This window comes from Mytilus galloprovincialis, chromosome 3, assembly GCF_965363235.1.
Source record: "Mytilus galloprovincialis chromosome 3, xbMytGall1.hap1.1, whole genome shotgun sequence".
NCBI lineage: Eukaryota > Metazoa > Mollusca > Bivalvia > Mytilida > Mytilidae > Mytilus > Mytilus galloprovincialis.
The window spans coordinates 74,685,541-74,694,993 of record NC_134840.1 but is presented as its reverse complement, the minus strand read 5'-3'; positions in this window follow the sequence as shown (position 1 = coordinate 74,694,993).

Here is a 9,453-nt window from a genome sequence, read left to right as displayed (position 1 = left end):
GTACTGTTTCTGTGATTCAAATATATATAATTTTACACTGTACTTGTATGTACCCAAAGAAGATTTGAAGATTTTTTTCCATCTTTGTTTTGGAAATTTGTATCATATGTTTAAGTTTATTTTTTTGGTTGAATTTATTTTACTTATTTTTTGTCATTTTTGAAACGTTAAATTTGTAAATACTTTTGACATTGTTGATATTAAAAAAGGTTTGTGTGCAGTGTCCATTTGTTGTATGAAATGTAAATGGTATATTTTTTCAAGTTTATATCTGATGAAATAAATAATGTTTTGACTTTAACATACAAAATCAGTAAAATGTAGATACTTAACACAACAAATGGATAAACAGGGTGTTGTACCCTGTTTATCCACCCTGTAAATTATTTTAGTTTTCATTTGTTAGTCTTAAATAACATTAAAATTTTTGAAATTGTCTATGGAAGAACATAAATTAATTCATAAAAAGTAAAGCTATTTTTTTTACATTTTGAATAAAAAAAAATTCTAACAGGATCAAAGGAAAACACTCACAATTGCATTTTTCAAATAATATATTGATGATTTTTTGTCTACAAAATGTACTAACTTAGTGTTGTGTGTATAAAGATATATTTAAAATATACTTGGTTAAGTATTTATTAATCAGTAACATTTTTATGATTTTTTTTTTAATTCATACTTGAAAATCATTTTGATAATGATTGTAATATATGTGTATTATAATGTAAAAATTAACAATTTTTTTTTTTTATTACTAAATAAATGAAATTAAATATGCTATTACAGTGTATATAAATGTTGACTTGAACAAATACTACTAATAAGCTTAAAAATAAAATCGATAATTTAAGAGCAAATGTTTGAGACAGTAGATCTGTTTTAATATAAATGTTCAGTACATTCCATGGTTAGTTAATGAAATTGATAGTTGTGCAGGTGTTTTTATAATAAAAATCATTTTTAGTTTTGCCTATAATTTACTGCTTAAAATGACCTCTAGATTAAACAATATTGTTGATACTCAAACTTTTACTGAAAACCATTCAATTTCAGGATTTTACAAAATCTTAAAATGTATTTTTGTTTATTTGGTTTATCGAGAAAGAAACTTTTATAAACATTCAAAGATTGTTCATGATAATATTCAGGCCTTGTCTTTGGAGTTGTGCTTTGGTAATGATAAGACTGGTCTCTTGAAATATTTAGAAATTAAGTTTGCATACACTAATTTTTTAAAAGAAAAGAAAAACTTAAGTAATTTGATAGACTTACATTTATAATTAATTGACAGATTATTGTTTTTTGCTTATTATTTATACTTTGTGATCAATTTACTATACTATATTCAGATATTTTCATTGTTTTTCTCCACAAATTCTCAATAAAATATTTTTTCATACTGCTGTTTTCATTCTTTATCAAACAAGAATGTGTCCATAGTACAAGAATTCCCTACTCACACTATCATTTTCTATGTTCAGTGGACCGTGATATTGAGGTAGAAACTTTTGATTTGGCATTAAAATTAGAAAGATCATATCATAGGAAACATGTGTGCTAAGTTTCAATATAAAAAAGAAGATGTGGTATGATTGCCAATGAGACAACTATCCACAAAAGATCAAAATGACACAGACATTAACAACTATAGGTCACTGTACAGCCTTCAACAATGAGCAAAGCCCATACCGCATAGTCTTCAGTTGATTGTCCTAAGCAATTTTCTGGATTTAAACAAAGAGCTGAAAGGCAGAAATGTAAAATTATACAGATATTACTGTTGGTTTTTAAGAAAATTATCTACAAAAATTGAAAAATACTTATTTGAACAATGATGATAGATTTCCTTGTCGTTTCCATTTTTAGATTAAAGAATGTTTAACATATTGTTTTTATTTTAATGCCCCTACCGTAGCAGAGGGAGCATTAAGTTTTACTGTTGTACGTACATCCCAAAATTGGTTTCCTTTTTCTTACTTTAGTTTGCCTAAAACTTATTACCACAAAATACAGATCGGGTTTCAATTTTGGTGGCTTCAATTTTACTGTTCTAGAGTTATGTCCCTTTACATATGTTTCCGTTCTCCAACTTTAGATTGCCTTAACCAAATGTTATGAAACTTATGCACAATGCTTATTATTACCACTCAATACAGAGCAAGTTTGAACTTTCGTCACATTTCCTGAAATCTCATTTGACAGGTCAGAGGAAGATCCACCACCAATATAAATAGAAATGAGACCCATTACAGATGATGAGATCAAAGCCGCCATTAAGAAAGTTAAAAACAACAATGGTCTTGGGGCAGATGTCATACCAGCAGAAGAATTAAAAGCAACAAATCTCAATGTCTTGTAATCATACCACATCTTCTTCTTTTATAAATCTCAATGTGAACATTCTACGTGACTTACTGAATGAAATATGGGAAAAAGAAATACTACCTACTCAGTGGAAAGATAGTATCATCATAACACTATCAAAGAAAGGCAACCTTACTGATTGTAACAACTGGCATGGAATTACTTTACTATCAGTGCCTGGTAAGATACTTTGTAGAATAATTCAAGAGCAATTCAAAGACGAAATAGATTCTATTCTATAGGAAGAACAAAGTGGATTAAGAACAAACCGTGCTTGTATAGATAACATCCTCATACTGAGAAATATAGAACAGGCACAAGAGTGGAGATCACCAGTAACAGGCTATTATTTGAACTTGGAATTATTTTTAATTATGGAATTCGCATAATTTCTTGTGTTTAAAATTTTTTATAGATTCCATGTTTATTTTGTATTATGATCTTTTGAGCGGTTAATAACACTTTCCATACAATATATTTTGGTTAGATAGTGTTGTGCGCGGCATAGTACATTCTATTGAAAATATACTATTTTCTTTGTAATAGAAAGTGGTGTGCGCAGCACAGAACATTTCAGTGCAGAATAATCATGGAATTTATTATAAATTTCACTAACAAGAAATCAAGCAAATTCCATAGTTAAAAATAATTCCAAGTTCAAATAATAGACTGTTACCTATATATATAAATTATGTGGACTTTGAAAAAGCATTTGATAGGGTCCATAGAGAGTCACTTTGGTACATCATGAGTATGTATGGAATTCCACAGAAAATAATTAACACCATTATAAATGTATGATGGTTTTAGATGTGCAGTCAGACTTAATGGAAAACTATCAGACTGGTTTTTACTGGTTTTTAATCACATCTGGAGTAAGACAGGGATGCATAATATCTCCTCTTCTCTTTATATTGGTGGTTGACTGGGTAATGAAGAAGGCAACAACTGAAACATCTTGGAGGACATGGACCTTGCTGATAATATCAGCCTCTTTTCTCATACACATGAACACATGCTTTAAAAAAGGATAGTCCTAAATATTATACAATTATTGACTTTTGATGAGGTTGATACAATGATTTATCAACCCCAGAGATGTGATATTCACCAAGGCCAACGGACGAGGTGAATATCACATCTGGGGTTGATAAATCATTGTATCAACTGATATGAAAAGTCAACAATTGCTTTATTATATGACTCTTTAGTTCTCAGTGTCATTTTCATATTTTTAGATTGTGAAATATATTCTTGGTTAGATGGTATTTTGCCTAGACTGTTTTTATTTTATGCTTGGGTTTGATTTTTAGGCATATTTAATTCTGCATAATTAAAACTAGAAGAATATTGTATCATTTCAATTTTTATATTTGTTGTTTGGCAAATTCTCGAAATCTTCAGGTAGATTTTTCTCTCTTAAATAAGATTTAAATGTCCTCACGCTAGAATCTGTTGATCGGCGAGTATTTTTAGAATCCTTTTCTATCAAAATCTTCTTAATTTCCTCATTATTTAACGATGGTAAGCGTTTTTCAGTAGCTACTTCTGCTGCTCCAGCCATACTTTGTTGCCGGAAACATGTAACTGTCGTCTGTTAGATCGAAACGATTTTATGTCGAGAGCGCTGATTGGTTGATATTTATTCGGTCGTCCAATTAAAAACCATTTTATTTATACATCCCTTAAATAGCTAACAAGAATTCCCCGTTTCTATATTTAGGTACACGGACGCTGTTCCAAATCTTATATTAACCTCTCGTGATTTTTGACGCGGTGAATATAATGTTTTATCAAAGAGGATTTCCTATGCTTTTAGCCAATGAGAAAACAGAAAATTTATAGTCATATAATAAAAAGCTTTATTACAACTGTCAGATAAACTTAACATTGACCAATGAACCGTGAAAATGAGGTCAAGGTCAAATAAAACCTGCGCGACTGACATATAGATCATACAATATTTCCATACACCAAATAATTAGTTGACCATTAAAAAAACCTACCAAAACTCAAAAACTTAACTTTGACCACTGAACCATGAAAATGAGGTCAAGGTCAGGTGACACCTGCCAGCTAGACATGTACACCTTACAATCATTCCATACACCAAATATAGTAGACCTATTGCATACAGTATAAGAAAAACAAACCAAAACACAAAAACCTAACTATAACCACTGAACCATAAAAATGAGGTCAAGGTCAGATGACACCTGGTTGGACATGTACACCTTACAATCATTCCATACACCAAATATAGTAGACCTATTGCATACAGTATCAGAAAAACAGACCAAAACACAAAAACTTAAGTATAACCACTGAACCATGAAAATGAGGTCAAGGTCAGATGACACCTGTCAGTTGGACATGTACACCTTACAGTCCATCCATACACTGAATATACAAGACCTATTGTTTATAGTATCTGAGATATGGACTTGACCACCAAAACTTAACCTTGTTCACTGATCCATGAAATGAGGTCGAGGTCAAGTGAAAACTGTCTGGTGGCATGAGGACCTTGCAAGGTACGCACATACCAAATATAGTTATCCTATTACTTATAGTAAGAGAGAATCTAAAATTACAAAAAATCTTAACTTTTTTTTCAAGTAGTCACTGAACCATGAAAATGAGGTCAAGGACATTGGACATGTGACTGACGGAAACTTCGTAACATGAGGCATCTATATACAAAGTATGAAGCATCCAAGTCTTCCACCCTCTAAAATATAAAGCTTTTTTAAAAGAAGTTAGCCGCCGCCGCCAGATCACTATCCCTATGTCTAGCTTTCTGCGACAAAAGTCGCAGGCACAACAAAAACGCAATAAAAATGAACGGAAAAGACAAGGCCGTAGCTACCCTTGAGGCAAGTGAGGCAATTGCCTCACTAAAATTTCGACACTGATTTTTTTTATACATATATATAAATATAATAGTCATTTGTTGTTCTGTCTCAACCTTAATTTCTATAACTTGTCATCATTCCTTTTAAACTATTCTTCCTCGGGATATAACTCAGCATCTCAACGGGTGATGTTTCTCGATTACATTAACCTAGTAACGATAATCATCATGGATCTTTAGTTAAACACAGGCTCTTGCAGAAAAAGGAAAAGCGACACTGAAGGTAAAGAAGGAATAATTCTAGTAAACTATTTTTTTAACAGAGTCTGTAACTTCATTAGAACAATCAAAAAACGATAAGTAGACTGACAAATAAAGTACTGGTCTTCGGAAGGGGGCAGTCCTGTCTGTGTATTCATTTCTCCGTTTCACCAACTTTTGACAAATCAAGTACTGGGCATCGCAAGGGGGCAGTCCTGTCTGCGTATTCATTTCACGAACTTTAAACAGATAAATGAAATATAAATAATATGAAACATGAATGCATGGATTAGTTTTTATCCATGTTTCTTTAACCTTAAAAATTGAAATAATATCCTATATTCCAATTTGATATTATTGAGGAATGGTAGAACCTTTAACACAGGATTTTGTCTATACTTCATGATTCGGGACTACGGAATTTCGTTTCTTTATATTCGGGGTTTCGGAATCGGACACCCCCAAATCCTAACCCCTAAATTTATAGATTCTGGAACTAAAATACCACCAACTATTTCCAGAAATAATTTGAAATTACGGAACTACATGTACAAACGTCAAAAACTCCATTCTAATTCCCCTGTACCCATATACCTACTCTATAGATAGAATCATATACATGTATCTTATCTCATTCTATCCCTAGTTTGTCTACTCTTTGTCAGCATAAAAGCGAGTTTAATATTTTGTAATTGCGACTGTATGATGGTGCTTACAGGAAAGCTTAATTCCCTTTTGCAAACAAAACTGTTACTACCGATGCTGCTACCGAATTGCTGATGGAGAAGGAATTGGAAGAAGACATTGATCATATATTTGTGTTGATGATGATTGGCTACCTTTAGAAAAACAGACTGCCCTGAAACAACTGAAAACTTGGAAAAGAGCATGCATGAGTGGCGCGAGATTGTGCAGTCTTGCCATGCTCCATGTTCATCGCGATAAGGATATCAGCAGACCAAATTATGATTCTGAAACGATTTGACTGAACCGGCCATAGAAAAATTTGGAAAACTTTACTGAATCGATGTTTGTTCTATGTTCTGGCAGCAGACTCAAATCAGTGATATTTGGATGATTATCTTACATATAAATTTAAATAAAGTTGTTAAAAATTTTGTGTTAGTGAAAGTCTTAAAATATGAAAAAAATTATATAAAAAGTGTCCAAATTCAAAACATTATCAAACTCTCTAAAAATGCCTAGAATGCAGGATTTTGCACCATTCATTTCATACCCTCCAAAAAAAATTTTCGCCTCGCTTCGCTCGGCTCAATTATTTTGCCTCACTAAAATAAGTTCCTAGCTACGGCCTTGAAAGAACTGGAACAATTAAATTCATTCAACTTTCTTGGTAGTAGAGTCAATGCAGAAAAAAATATTGAAGAAGAAATCAACATCTATATTTGCAAAGCAGCTGCTGCATTCAAGAACCTGAACAACATAATAAAATTTCTAAAAAGACAAAGATTATATTTTACGTGAGCAATGTTAGATCAATTCTATTTCTGTTGTACGGTTTGAATTCAGAAACATGGAAAACAACTACAAAAGTAGAAAGTCGAATTTGAGAATTTAAAGGACGCTGTTTGCGACGAATTATTAACATCAGATGGCATCAGATAATTTCAAACAGTGAACTATCAAAAAGAACAGGTGTGAAGAATATAGTGAATGAGATCATGAGAATGCAGTGGAAAGATATTGGACATATGTTGTGAATGGATAACAACCGGCATGTGAAAAAGGTGCTGACATGGACAACACAAGGACAAGAAAGCCTGGAAGACCAAAATGCATATGGAGAAGAGATATATCAGCAGAGATAAAAAGACATGGTTATACCTGGAATCAGATAGAGAAAATCGTGAAAGATAGAACTAGTTGTAGGTCCCTTGTTGATGGCTTGTGTTCAAGAACATGAAGATGATTAAGTAAGTAAGTAAGAGTAATGCACCTTTACAAATGGAAAATTGGTGAGATTTTCGTTTCTGTTCTCTAACTTAAGTTAAAAAACTTATACACAATACTTATTACCACAACACTTTTATTGATCTTGAGTTATGTCTATATGCAAGCCTAGGCATCATGTGTCCCATAGACACATTCACCATTTATTTAAAAATCGTTTAATATAATCAATAGGTAAACTATATGTTGTGCAAGGTGTACATATCTGTATCTCATGTATCTTCTGGCCTTAACCTCATCATCAAGGAACATTGGTCAATGCTGAGGTTTTTTGTCGAGCCTGTGACTTTCTTCACAGAAAGCTCGGCATAGGGATAGTGATCCGGCTGCTGCGGCAGCGTTAACTCAACTTCTTAAAAGTTTTATATTTCAGAGGGTGGAAGACCTGGATGCGTCATTCTTTGTATATAGATGCGAAGTTTCCGTCTGTCACATGTTTATTGTCCTTGACCTCATTTTCATGGTTCAGTGACTATTGTGAAAAAAAAGTGAAGATTTTTTGTAATATTATTATGAGTAATAGGATAACTACATTTGGTATGTGCATCTCTTGCAAGTTCCTCATGCCTGTCAGTTTTCGCTTGACCTCAACCTCATTTCATAGGTCAGTGAACAAGGTTAAGTTTTGGTGGTCAAGTCCATATCTCAGATACTGTAAGCAATAGGTCTAGTATATTTGCTGTATGAAAGGATTGTAAGGTGTACATGTCCAACTGGCAGGTGTCATCTGACCTTGGCCTCATTTTTATAGTTCAGTGGTAATATAATAAAGTTTTTGTGTTTTGGTCAAATTTTCTTATACTGTATGCAGTGGTCGAAGTTATTTTTTTGAGTTTTTGGTCTTCGTTTTCTAATACTATATGCAATAGGTCAACTATATTTGGTATATCGAAATATTTTATGGTGTACATGTCAGGCACAGGTTTTATTTGACCTTGACCTCATTGTCATTATTCATTGCTCAGTGCTAAGTTTTTGTGTTTTGATCTGTTTTTCAACTATAAGCAATAGGTCAACTTTGTTTGTTGTATGGAAGGATTGTTAGCTGTTCATGTATGCCTGGCATGGTTCATCTGACCTTCACCTCATTTCATGGTTCATTGGTCAATGTTTTTTGGTTAAGTCCGTTTTCCTAGAAATTATAAGCAATAGGTCAACTATATTTAGGGTATTGAAAGATAGTAAGGTGTACTTGTATTTCTTGTTTGATTTATATGGCAATGACCTCATTTTCTTTGATCAAGTTAAGTTTATGTGATAGTTGTAGTAAAGCTAAATATTTAGGAGTATCAACATACTATCAATGGTTAGTAAAGAAGGCGAGACATGTCAGCATGTGCACTCTTGTTATAGCTTGGTTTGCCTTTTTGAAATTTAGCAAATATCTAAGCTTAATGTATTGCATGATATTAAGGTGTGCATGTCAGTCTAGCAGGCTTCAACTAACCTTGATTTTCTCATTTTTGCATTTTTTCAGTTGTAGTTCGAGTCAAGGTTGATTTTCAGTTGTAGTTCATCGAGTGAAAGTTGATTTTCAGTTGTAGTTCATTGAGTCAAAGGTGTATGCAAAATTTTACTGAAATCTCCGACATAGCCCATTTACTATATATTAATTTTAAATGACACTTTTCTTCTTTTATAATTAGAAACAGATCTTAATCCTTAGACATTTTAATTTAGACTGAACTATGTAGATCCTCAATTCGAGGATGTTTATTTAATATTTATGTTCGTCTTTGGAATTGTTTGCAAAATATCCTTGGAACAATCTAATTAAAATTAAATCTCTCACTTGCTCTTTTTTTAATGCTTGGTCGCTGCGATTTTTTAATTAGATTGGTTGACATCAAACAAAGTTTAATTTTGGACCGCAATTTGGACCAACTTGAAAACTGGGCCTAAAATTAAAAATCTAAATACAGGTGAAGATTCAGCATATCAAAGAACTCCAAGGATTCATTTTTTGTTGAAATCAAACAAAGTTTAATATTGGACCACAA